This window comes from Carettochelys insculpta, chromosome 2 (assembly GCF_033958435.1).
Source record: "Carettochelys insculpta isolate YL-2023 chromosome 2, ASM3395843v1, whole genome shotgun sequence".
NCBI classification, from domain to species: domain Eukaryota; kingdom Metazoa; phylum Chordata; order Testudines; family Carettochelyidae; genus Carettochelys; species Carettochelys insculpta.
The window spans coordinates 218,733,789-218,747,122 of NC_134138.1; the positions used below are offsets into that span (position 1 = coordinate 218,733,789).

Here is a 13,334-nt window from a genome sequence, read left to right on the forward strand (position 1 = left end):
TGCAGGAGAGAGCTTAGGCACAAAGAACTGTAATTTAGTAGCTAGCCTTTCAGTCTAAGGCATGCATATACACAGACCCTTCTCATGACAAAGGAATCAAATAATTTGCTTGAAAAAAAAAGTAATGTATTCACAGTACAAGAGACAATAAATCAAACCAGTTGTAACATAGAGAATTACTTCCCTGGGATTCAGCATAAAAGTTATAGAAGAAAAAAAAATCAAGTCTTTAACCAAGCAACTAATAAAAAAGGACAGTCAGTCCACACCAAATTCAAAGTAACCATAACCTGATCGTACCTAACTAAGCACTTCCCTTCTACTTACATATCTATAGCTGATTTTGAGAAGGTCAGGAGATTTACTGGATTCATTCCAACTGCTTGAGCTCAACCATTTCTCTATGTTTTTCCTCTGCATCAGCCAGGCAGACGAAGGCCCTTCAGATTGCAATTGTTCTCAGTGCAAAAAAGTTTCTCTCCCTCCCGTTGTCTTATCTGACCACCCACTGCTGCAAGTTATCTCTGTTAAGGGTTAAACCTGTTCCTGTATTCATTCATGACAGGTGTCAATGCTATTAATGAGTTTGGAATGGCTCAGGGCAGGTATAAAGGCATCTCTGAGTGCACCTCACTGCTGCTCCTTTTTGAAGCAACTTCTATTCTGAATAGAGTGGGAAGCCAACTGCAGTATTTATTAGCTACCTGGGGGGGCCTAGATGTGTGCAATTGGAGCCATGATGTATTAAGAAGTGCATTACCTGCTACCTCCTCCTAGTGGGGACAAATTAAGACATAAGTTCTATAGGTATGTCTTGTGTCCTGTCTTCTACAGTCATGTCACTACAATAAAGTTTTTGTGTTTAAATGTGAACATTTGTCTAGCCCTTGTGAGTGCAAGTAAAAGCTTGAAAAAGTGATCCAGGTGTAACAAACACAGAGATGTTTGTCTGAATCTGCAGAAAGCCTGGATCAACAGCTCTGAGATGTATAAATTCCAGTACTCACTAGTGTATTCTAGTAATCTTTGGTCTTCTCCACCAGAGGAGGACAGTGTATGAGACCTGATCCAGCCATCTAATTACATAAATCACAGATGCTGGTGTAACTACTGCAGAGCCGCCCCTTAGCTTCTGTTCCTGGGAACACCATGGTATGGCCCCTCCCACTTCTCTGGGGTAGCAGAGTGTTCCCACATAGCTGCCAAGTTTTGGTCAGCTCCAGGGATGACATTTAAGGTGGTAATTTTCATATTTGAAATTAATTGTTACATAACCATACACTTTACCTTAAAAATGTGTGGCTAAAGGACTAATGAAGTTGTGATTCATAATACAGTTACTCATGCTAACTATCATAACACTTCAGTAACAATAAAACTAATAATTGGTTAGAAGCATTTAGGATTATGATCACCCTATACCACTTTCACAATTACTCTTACCTTACATGCAGGTGAAATAGCCGTCTAACGGAGTATACACACTAAATATGAATCTCCTCCCACTTTCAAGCCCTGTAGGCAAGTTATTCAAATGTATCCTCTTCCAAAGATTAGCCTTTATTTTTAGCTTAAATAAATATAAATCACCATTTGGGTGTTCCTAAAATTATTCTTTACAACAGCCTCCATTCCTCTTTACAATGGAGCGCTGGAGTTGACAAGACCCATCTTTTGTAAGGAAAACCACTTTGTATTTTTGTACCATGTCACAGAAACTACAACCATGCTAAAATCAGACTTCAGTAATAACAAACTAAGTTTGTGGCAGAAATGAATAACTGCGCAAAGCCAGCATAAAATATCATAACAGGAGAGGTCTTTAAAAGTAATCATAGATTTTTATTGAAAACAAATGAAATTACATTGGATTTTATACTTCTACATGTATTTGTGTCAAGACATACAAGTGCACAGCCAGTTAAGTACATAAGATATGAATAGGTAAATATAGAAAGACCTGCACCCAGCTAAGAGCCCAATCCTGAAACAAGAGCCACACACCATAAACATGCTGAAGGGAACAGAGTTTTGTGTGAGCATAGGTATCCACCAAACAGGATCATAGCGTGTACTTCACCTGTTAATATGGTTCATATGAAATTTGAGGGCCAGGTTTTGAAATGAATTATTGTTTGAGAAAACTGCAGTATGGAGTAAGTGTCAAAGGACCCAGTCCCAAGTTGTAAAGCAGGGTCTGATGCTGATTATCAGTTAACTTTTGATAAGTCAAAATCTCTATGGGTTAGTTTCATTGGGATTGTCTACACTTGTCTGCAACTTCGAGGGGGGCATATTAATCAGGGTGATTACTAATAAAGTGCTGCGGTGAATATGCAGCACTTCATTAGGATAGTTCTCCCCTGTGGCAACTTCGAAGTGTCAAACTTCAAAGTGCCAGCTTGCATGTAGCTGCAGGGACTTCAAAGTGCCTGTGCTACTTTGAAGTGCCTTTACTCCTAAAATTTCTGGGGAGTAAAGGCGCTTTCAAGTAGCACGGCACTTTGAAGTGTCCACGACTCCATGCATGCTGGCACTTCGAAGTTTGACACTTCGAAGTTGCCGTGAGGGAGAATTAGCCTAATGAAGTGGTGCATATTCACCGCAGCACTTCATTAGTAATCTCCCATCACCCTGATTAACATGCCTCCTTCGAAGTTGGGGGCATGTGTAGACAAGCCCATAGTGTGTGAAATTGCACTAATAACAGTGATTTATTTAATCCTTATTAATCCTTGAAATTATGTAGCTATATTATCAGGATTAATACTTAATCTTTCATAGCACTTTTGCAAATGATAACATGCCTTCAATTTTATTTTAAATTAATTCTTCATGCCATTCCAAATGATTACTTGCAAAAAGAAATGATTGCGCAAAAAATTAATTTTGTTCCTCACCACAGTAGCAGCACAAATTGATTTTATCACTTAATTTTTCCTTGTAAAAGTGAAGTATTTTTCTTTTCACAATGTAGGTTTTGGAATTAGAGTGTCTGTAATAGAAGAAAGACTAATTTATGATTGATGCCAAGCTAAAATAGTCCATCAGAGTTGCTTCATTTCCAGGGGGTTGATAAGAAGAAACTTCATGTGTACAGAAACATTTTCAACACTGATCAACATAAAATATTTATCCTTAATAAATGGAAGAGATTAAAGGCAAGATGTTCCCTCCGTTAGTTTTCTAAATACATCTGTTAAGGGCATGTTACTGCTTCCATTACAACCACCTATTTGTCAGGCCTGGATAAGGGATACTTGAGATCACTTTAGGTAATAATTTGCCTATTTTGTCATCCTTATTTTTGTTTCTGTTAAGAAAATTGGCTGAGATATAAAGAACAGTAAAACAAATATATGTGGCTATTCCTGCTACCTCTCCAATGTGCCTGAATGCTGACTTAATGTATAAATTAAACACATTTCCAGTTCATTGGTCCTAAGTATCTTTTTGGTTCATAGAAATTTCCCATCCTTTTCTGAGTTCCAAACTGGGGACAATTTTATCTTGATTTAAGATTTGATTTTACAAAACTGTATCCTAAAATGAAGCCACCAATTCTCGTAGTGGATTACACTCTTTCAGTGTACTAATTTCTTCTTGAAATTTCATTACAATAATGTTTTGTGTGAGCGAGACATATTTTCTGAACTGCTGGTAAATTGAATCAGGGAATGTAGAGCTAATTGGTTATTAATCATTTGTGTTACAACTTAAGTGTACATGATTCACATTATTTCATCACTAATGTACTTGCCCTGATTTACCAAAAGCAACAGAACTAGGAAGATAGAACATGGGGGTGGGTATGTGGGTATTACAGTTGCTCTACTACATAGACTAGCTCATCTTAAGGGTTAGTAAAGGAGGAACTGGTATGTATTTTACATATAGAACCTGGAAGGTCAGAGCAGCATCCTCAGAGTGGTTTGGATCCCATCTTGTGATTTGAGCTTATCTCTGATTAAGAGTGAGGCTAAAGCAGGATAACCATCTTTGAACTTTCAAAGAAGAGGACACTCTCAAGAGGGAGTGTGTCAGTATCTACCAACTCATATTGCATTATTGGGCTTGTCTACACTGGGCTTTGTTTTCCCTCCAGAAAACCCCCTTTTTTCCTGAAAAACAAAAACATACCCCCACCAAAAAAAAAAAAAAAGTTCACACAGCCAAGCAGGATAATTCGAGATCAGAGGGCTTTTCCAGCCAAATAATCGCACCAGCTCTGCAAGCGACTTTTGCCAACCACCTACTTTCAAGGTTGAAAAGGAATGAGTGTGCACAAAGCACAGCTATTATCAGCTCCTGTGAAGGCTCCTTTTGCAATGCTGTGGCTGTGAACTGTGGCTGTAAAGGAGACTGTTCCTTTCTGCGATGCTGTGGCTGTGGGAATCTTCATCATCAATAACCGTGGGCTCAGTGCCCATTGGTGTCTGATGCCTCTCTCACTATTTCCTTCCATCTTTCCCTGTCCAGTGCAGAGTAGCTTAGTGTCCATAGACTAGCTCCACACCAATCTACTACATCATCTATTCATTCTCTATGGGGTCTGCCTCTTCTATTCAAACCATCCATTATGCCAAATATTAGGGTCTTGATTTTTTGTTTGTCGTTCATTCTGCAAATATTTCCAAATAGTTGTAGCTTCCGTTTTATAACCTTCTGCAGCAGGTTCTCTTTTGGCTCTATCTTCCTATATAATTCCTCGTTGGTGACTTTCTGCATCCATCCTATTCTCAGAATTTTTCTATAACAACTCCTTTCAAACGCCAATATTCTTCTTTTCAAATCTTTCATTATCACCCATGTCTCACATCTGTACAACATGCTGCTGAATAACACGTTTTCAAGATGCCCAGCTTCGTACTTAACCTAATTGCATTGCTTTTCCAGATCTTATCCATCACCTTCAAACTCGCTCTTGCTTTCACTATTCTAGTTGCTATTACCTTCTTACAGTCTAGATCAGGTGATGTTGCTCCCGATATGTGAACTTCTCTACATTTTCTAGTTCAATACCATCAACAGTGATCTTCCTGCCTATTTCCTTATCTCCAAATACCATTGTATTTGTTTTATCGATGTTCATAATCAGTCCATACTGCTTCCTTTCTTCGTTTAACACTCGCAGTTTTCACTAGCAATTGTCCAATATTACTTATTTAGACATTAGACTGTCGCCATAAGTAACACTGAAAAAAACCTGCCCTGTAGGCATAGCCACTGTCCTAGCACCCATCCCCAGGGTCCTGCAAGGACAGAGCAGCTGCACCCACAGAAGAATGGGAACAACCCTTGCAGGTCCCTAGAAGACTTGGGGCTGTAAATGGACCTTTTGCTGTCAATCAGCTGTCGGTAGAAGTCTAGAAACCACGCCCACAAGCTTTTCCACGCCCACGTGCTATCCCATTCCTCTTCTCCCCACACCCCCGTTAACCAGCACCAGTCTGTTTAAAAAGGAGGGAGCCCGTTTAAATTGCCGCCCCCTGTGCAATGCCATAGGCTAGTGTTTCGGCTCGTCGAGTCGGGATTGGCTGACGGGGCAGTCAGGCAGGGACTGACGGGGCGGGGCCGGCCCTTCGCTTTCTCCTCTCGCCGCCAGGCAGCCACAGAAGCTAGTAAGTCAGAAAGCGGTGAAGCGGCGGCGGCGTTCCGGGGTGAGACGAAACGAGACTAGGCAGAGGCGGACTTCGACTCCGACTCCGACTCCTGAGCGGCGCCGGAGGGAGGGGTGAGTCTGACTCGCGGCCGTTCGGGCTGAGGGAACTTTTCCGGCGTGGGTGAGAGACTTTGGCCGTTGGGGCAGTTGGAAGCGGCGGGTAACGGCACCTCGGGGAGGTACCGGCCTCGCGGCTCCCGCTAGTCCCGCCGAGTCAGAGAGGTTCTTCTGTCGCCGCCGCTCCTGGGGCCGGCTGTCCTTGCCCGACGGGCTGCGGAGCCGGGCGCTGCTGCTGCCCCGGCATGGCGGGTCCGGGGGCTTGGCCGGCCGGGCGGGGGCGCCCTGACCCACGCCAGCAGCAGGAGTCGCTCTACCGAGCTTGTCTCATTCCAGCGGCCAGTGCTTGTCGCTGCGTGCGCCTCGGCAGCGAGGCGAGAGAGCGGGTCTCCGCCCCAAGGCGCCTGTCTCCCCGGCCCCCGTCCAGCGACCCGCCAGGACCCCCTGTCAAAGGGGAAAGCGAAGGCGCAGGCAGTGCGAACCGCCGCTTGCCCATCGCCTCGCAGGGCGTCCGGCGCAGCGGCCTGCGCGTGTCTCGCTTCAGGCCAGGGCTTGCGCGGGGTGTGTGCTTCCTTGTGGCACTTGGGTTATTAGCGCCGGGGACTTTCTTGTTCGCATCTTCACAGATTGGGTGCCCGAGTCTGTCGGTCTCCTTCCGCGCAAAGACGGGGAAGACCTGAGATGTCTTTATTAATAAATAGCTGTACGCGTATAGCCACGTTGCTTCACACAATCTAGAAAAGACAGCTTGTGCCTTAGAATGCTTGCAGTCTGCTACAGGCAACACAAAGAAGCTGCTGCTGTTTGTCTCTCCTGTTACACTAGGATGAGTCTCAAATGTCACTCTTTGCTGCTTATGCTCTCTCTCAACTTCCTTCCTCGCCTTTGTTTGTGGTTTTCTTTTAACTATCTGTAATAACTTTTTAGGGAAAGATTTAAAAACCAAATCTAGTGCAGTGCTGGGTTTACATTAATGAAAGCAGATTAATTTTCACTACAGTAAACCCTTCATGTAACTGACTGATGGAGTGGGGGGGTAGGGGTGTCTGTTAAACCCGGACATGTTTTATATCAGAGGGTTTCCTGCTATTTCTGTCATCCCTCCAAAAATGCCTGCTACCCCCACCACAGGACGAGCTGCCAGAGCCCCTTGCCATGGTTGGGGGCCCTGCTGCAGCAGCCAGGGTCCTGCTATGCACCACAGCAAAAGTCCCACAGTGGTTGGGGGCCCCACTGCATGTGGCAGCAGGGGTCCTGCCATGTACCACAGCAAAAGTCCTGCAGTGGTTTGGAGGTCCCACTGTGGGCAGCAGCAAGGGCCCCACTGGGGTTGAGGGCCCTGCTGCAGCAGCCAGAGCCCCACTACAGCGGGGGGCTCCTCTGTGCATGGCAGCAAGAGCTGCATCATGTGCTGCAGGAAGGGCCCTGCTGTGGCAGTGAAAGTCCCACTGCAGTGGGTAGCAAGGGCCATGCTGCTGCCATCAGAACCACCACATGTTCCTCCCACCAGGGTGGGGCATGTATGCAAGTGCTGTCTGCCAGCGTATGTGCCCCACTCCTGGTGGGAGGAGTGTGTGGCAGCTGCTCTAGGCTACAGGGGCTGTGCAATGATAAGTCCATGGGGAGTGCTTAGGATTTTGTGGGCCCCAGTTAAGCAGACTTTGGGAACAATGGGGTGCATTGTTCTGGAAATCTGCTAAATCAGGATCAGTAAAATTGAGGGTTTACTGTAATCTCTCTAGTACATTTCCCCTTTTGCATTGATTTCAATCCACTCAGGCAGTTGTGTGAAGATAGCAGGAAAAAAAGCTCTGTTGGGAAGCTAGTGATTTGGTTTGCCTCCATGCAGATTTTCCCATCCAGTTGTTTGCACCTTAAGTTCAGGTAACTTAAATTTTGTGCTGTGTACTTACAACTTTTTAAAAGGTAGAGATTACTGTAGACTTTGATATTAAGTCTCTAACTCTGGAAACTATGGCACTTGTCCCTCTTCTAATCTAATTTTATCTGTTCCTTGAAAAGCCTTTGGAAGGATTTTCCATTCAGAAGTATTAAATGTCTGGCTGCTATTTTTTTTTCCATGTATTTTGAAGGTTTGTGTGACTTCTCTGGTTTTTATACTTACTTTGGCAACTTAGATTGTTCATAATGAAATCAGTTTTTAGGGAATTTGTCCTTTTGAGGAGAAGGAAGTGGATGAGTTACGGATGTACTTTAATGGCTTTTTTAGAAAAGTCTTGATAGCTGCAAGTTCATACATCAGAGTAGGTACAAACAGTGTAGCAAAAAATACATGCCAAGCAATCTGTGCTGTAACATTGATAGTAATTTTAGTGAGATCCGACAAAAATTCCTATGATAAAATAGGATGCTGGAAAATGACCTCTTTCAAGTGCTTTTTTTTTTTTTTTTTTTTTAAATAAGTGGTCTGTTTGAGTTACACACTGCTTGTAACAAATTAATACATTTGGAATATGCTTTAGTGTTTCTAAACCTATTTAACATTGTGGGCTGCATATACTCTTTGTTTTGTGTGGGACGTACCTAGGCAATGTGTATACTACCTGTATGGAACTGAGGGTGTCACTTGGGCTGCAATCAGGCTGCAGTTTGAGAACCTTTGTAGTCCATTCTTCATTGTACATGTTTCCTTTAACATCCCAGGTTTAGTTCTCTATGGTTGCTTTACAAGTGAATTCCTTCTTCAGTCTTGTTGCTCTAGTGGTGCGGAATACCACAATAAATCTTGGTTTAATTTCTAAAAATGCCAGGGTTGGAAGTGTGGGGAGGTCAAGAGGCAGTTGTCTTGGGGTCCAGGGTACTGGGCTCTTAAAATTGCTGCTGGAACCTGGCATAGTGTGGGGCAGGCTGCACTGAGGGCTGGCTGGGGGAGGTGTAACATGATACAGATGGCACCAAGGTTGGCTGGCCAGCCCTAACCCTGTCCTGTCTGCCTGAGGCCCCACCCCTTATAGGGGGTGAGAGCCAAGCCCTGCAAATCCTCCTCCATCCACCCCCACAGTGCCCAGGGCCCAACAAAATCTGCCACTATCTCTGTACAAGTCACAAGATAACAACATTTTAACTTTTTTTTTTTAGTTGCATACGTGTAGCAGTTCTTTTGATTTCAATATTGAGATCTAATTTTAATAAATACAACTGTTAATACAGGAGAAAATTAAGCTGTCAGTGGTTTTCATGGTGGTATGTTTCCAGTCTGCTTGGTTCTAGTTTCCCTTCCCCTATTTTGGGTTCTGTAAAGCTTCCTTTTGTTTCTGTCACAAGGTTATGGAGCAGAAAGATTGACAAATAAGCAAGTACAGCTGGATTCTTACTCTTTTATACCCCAATCTTAAAGACTTTTAAACACATGCTTAACTATACTCTGTGTTAAGGTTAAGCAAAGCTTGTGCTTAAACTGTTGTACAATCATGAGCTTGGACTTCGATGTCTTGTTAGTGTTGTATGAAAACAAAAAAGCAGTCAAGTAGCGCTTTAAAGACTAACAAAATAATTTATTAGGTGATGAGCTTTTGTGGGACAGACCCACATCTTCAGACCCATGAAAGCTCATCACCTAATAAATTATTTTGTTAGTCTTTAAAGTGCTACTTGACTGCTTTTTTGTTTTCATACAGTGCAAACTAACATGGCTATCTCTCTGTCACTGTTAAACTCTTTTGCATTGTGTTTAGCACAATGGCACTGGCCAGAACTCACAACTGGGGATGGAGTGTGGTGGGGCAGGCTCTCTGATTGCTGTTGGAATACAAATTAACAATAGACCTGTTTTCTTCAGGTACAAAATTAAACACTACACTCATCCCTCCTTTAATGAGTACTTTACTTATGAGCATTCATTAAAATGAGGGAGACACATACTTACCAGTGTTCACTAGGTAATTGAACTTCCCCCACTAAAATGAGCCAGCCGCTGTCAGGGGCTGGGAGACCAGGAGCCCTGCTGCTGGCTCCCTAGTGGGGGTGGGGAAGGAGTCTAGCAGCCCCATGGCTGGCTCTGCTCCAGCTGCGGGGTCCCTGGCTGGGGGGCGGGGAGACCCACAGCCCTCCCCTGCCCAGTCCCAGCATTTCCTGAGCCCACAGCTTCCCGCACAAGCCCCCCATCATGTTCCTTTCCAAACCCCCCGCCGGTACCTCTGGTGCAGCCAGGAGGAACAAGCAACCACCCCCTCCACCTGAGCTGCCTACAGGTTTTAATGCTCCTTCCTGCTCATGGCCCCAAACTGCCCCCAGCCTTTAACCCCCTCCCAACCCCAGGTTCACTTACTTTTCAAAAGCAGCGCCACCTGCTGCCACTCCTAGCACTTGGAACCAATCAGAGTCTTTTACAAGTATTTTAACAGGAATTTAGTGTCCCTCTTATGAGTTTTCACCTACAAGCAAAAAGTTAAGAACTCATTGTGCTCGTATAGTGAGAGATGAGTGTATTGTGATATGTGCATGCCTTGGACATGTTCCTTTCAGGCAGGAGGTGACAGATGCTTATGTCTCTGGTCATTGGTAGAGTATGTTGTCTGCCTCTCAACAAAAGGCTGTTTGGATACTGAGCCAGGTGCAAGTCAAAAGGTTGTAAAATCTTTGAGAGAGAACATAAGAGAAGAAACAAATCAGTGAGGGTGGGAGATGATGGGAAGTGGCAGCCAGCTTGTGAATGAAGTGAGAGGATGGGATTTATATGTTATGGGAAATACATCTACCGTATGCCTCTCTCATGAAAGGAGAATGTCATCCTAGCCTGACTTTAAAATGCTGCAAGCAGAGGTGATGCATGGGAAATGCGGGGGGGGGGGGAAATCACATGCACCCTGGATTCAGGCCCCCTGGGCTCACTTTGTGTGATATGCCACTTCTGATAAGTGCAGGGGGAGCCCCCTTCAGGAGGTAGGGGAAAACTGTCTTGCAGTCATTGGAAATGGTGCAGTGCTTTCACAGAAAGAGGCAGGTGGGGGCGGTGTAGGGATGGGGAGGGGTTGGAGGGGGCAGGGGCACATGGCTGGTGCCCCTCCCCCACAGAATTCCTACACCAGTCATCTCTGGCTGCAAGACCTTTGGGTGAGCATTACTCTGCTCTACAAATCCCCTGGCCGTAGGTAACACAAGGATTCTTCTCTAGGTCTCGCCAACACTGTTCCTCTATATGTTAGCAATAGATGCACTCCAATCCTTCAGGGAGATGCTCTGAGGGCTCAGTGTTCAGCCTTTGTTCTACTAGATGCTCACAGTATTAACCAGTTTTTTTTCCTAAAGAAACAGTGTGCCCCAATTTACCATTCTGGTCTCAGATTATACATCTACTTATCACACAGTACTTACACTTGACTTCAGTATGAACTTATGTGTACGCTTATTTAACAAAGCACAGAGATTCAAGTAATAGCAAGTAGTAGCGTTGAAAACAAATAGCTACATTTAAAACAAAATCCAAACACAGATTCTAGAACATAGACTAAGGTACTGCAGATAATTCTTTCCCAGATGTATGGCTGCTGGACTTTGCCCATCTGCTCACTGTGTAACTCAGGGGTCAGCAACCTTTCCGAGGCAGAGTGCAGACATTTGACCTTTTGACCTGTCTGTACAGTAGGGGTGTCTGTGATACTTGTAAAAGTCACCAGTAGTCCTACTTACAATAGCTTCATTAACAGATAAAGATGCAAAGTTTTACGGTGTAGAGGGTGGATGATAGCATTAGCTAGTCTTGTTAGTCCATAGACTGTATGGCTTTGATCAAGCTCCCGTCTGCAATGAGGAGGAGGGGTGAGGCTGAGCTCCTGCCTCACTTGCCAATGAAAATCAGCTCATGTGCTGTGGGTTGTTGACCACTGGTGTAAACTGATCACCATATTTAGGGTCAGGAAGGAATTTTCCCTCCGTCATATTGATAGAGATCCTTGAGGGGGGCTTCACCTTCCTACACAGCCTGTGTTACTTCAAGTTCCATTAGTTTAAACCTGCAGGTCTTTAAATCATAATTTGAGGACTTGAGCAAAGCAGCCAGAAGTTGTGGGTCTGTTACAGGTGTCGTTGAGTGAAGGGACTTAAACTAGAAGATCACGATCATAGAATACTAGAACTGGAAGGAACCTCAAGAGGTCATCAAGTCAGACCTCTGCACTTATGGCAGGACAAAGCACCATCTAGATTATCCTGACAGATGTTTGCCTAACCTGCTCTTAAACTCTGGTGATAGTGATTCCATAACTTCCCTCATGCAATTTATTCCAGTGCTAAGCCATCTTAACAGGAAGTTTTTCACACTGTCCAACCTAAACCTCTCTTGCTACAATTTTAGCCCATTGCTGCTTGTCCTGTATTCAGAGGTTAATGAGAATAATTTATCTCCTTCCTCCTTGTAACAACTTTTTAGGTACTTGAAATATGGTCTGTTCTGACTTAAAATATGAGTCCACGAGTCTCACCAACAAAAGTTAGTCCAGTAAAAGATGTTGCCTCATCCACTTTGTGTCTCTACTATCCTGGGGCTGACATGGCTATAACAACATTGTACACACTATGATATTACTTTGTACTAGGCCTAAAACTTACATGAATTCTTCCATCAGTCTAGCTCCTGCCTCTTGGAGAGTTGGATTACCTACATGGATAGGAAAAATTCCTTCCATCATTTGTGGGCAGCATCTGCCTAAGAGCACTGCAGCTATGCAGCTGTTGCTACGGTAGAGTGTTGGGTGGCCTGCAACATTGGGGTTCCATCTGCAGAAGGTCTGGCAATCTCCCTTCCCCCCTTGCCTCTTGTGCACTGGGGCACCGGAGCCACATGCTTCCTGTACCCCACTGCCTCCCTTTTGGAGCCACAAATCACCTAGTTCACACTCTGTTCCTCCTCTTCCCCCTCCCTCTCAGAGCCAGAATGCTGTGAATCAGCTGTTGAGGGCATTCCAGAATGTAAACACAGAAGAGCAAATCTTCAGCTAGTGTAAAGTGTCGTCATTGTTTCATTGGTATTGAGAGAGCTGTAACAACTTACATCAGCTGAGGCTCTTCCCCATCTGATGCCAGCCTAGAACCAGTGGCTGGCTAATATCTTGTCACAAGGTGACCCTAGGCCTTTAAAGAAAGAAGAGACCTGTGTGCCTGTGACAGGTCAGGGAGTTCCTTGTTGGGCTAAAAGGAAGTCATCTGGGCCTTAGAGCTTGTCCACTACATGGTGGATCAACATTGCAGTAGTTGGTCCACTGATGGTTAATTTTGTGTCTGCTTAAACATGATAAATCAACCTCCAGGCACTCTCCTGTTGGCTGGGGCATTTAATCAGGGCAAGAAGAGTAGGTGGAGTTGATGGGAGATCATCAGTGACCAACCTTGCTGCGTGGAATACACTGCAGTAAGCAGGTCTAAGTACATCGACTTCAGCTATGCTATTTGTGTAGCTGAAGTTGCGTATCTTAAATTAAATGGGGAGGGCCAGGCACAGCTGAAGAAGGGTGCAGTGTAGACCAGGCCTTAGAGAGGGAGTCTAGCAGGTAAGAGCTGTCTGAGAGCTGGAAAGTTGAAGTCAAGCATAGGAGGTGCAGGAGGGAGCTGCCTGAGACTTAAGGAGAAGTGGGTGGTATTCCTGGGGGCTGAACTACAG

General features: G+C 44.5%; 1 protein-coding gene across 4 annotated transcripts in view; it reads left to right on the forward strand.

Annotated features, from left to right (window-relative positions):
• The first annotated feature begins 5,615 nt into the window (after positions 1 to 5,615).
• Positions 5,616 to 13,334, forward strand: part of HYCC1 (hyccin PI4KA lipid kinase complex subunit 1) — a 90,181-nt gene continuing 82,462 nt past the window's right edge. For all 4 annotated transcript variants that reach the window (XM_074986175.1, XM_074986177.1, XM_074986179.1 and 1 more), the window contains exon 1: positions 5,616 to 5,734. The gene's annotated coding sequence lies outside the window, so the exon portion shown is untranslated. The remainder of the gene's footprint in view (positions 5,735 to 13,334) is intronic.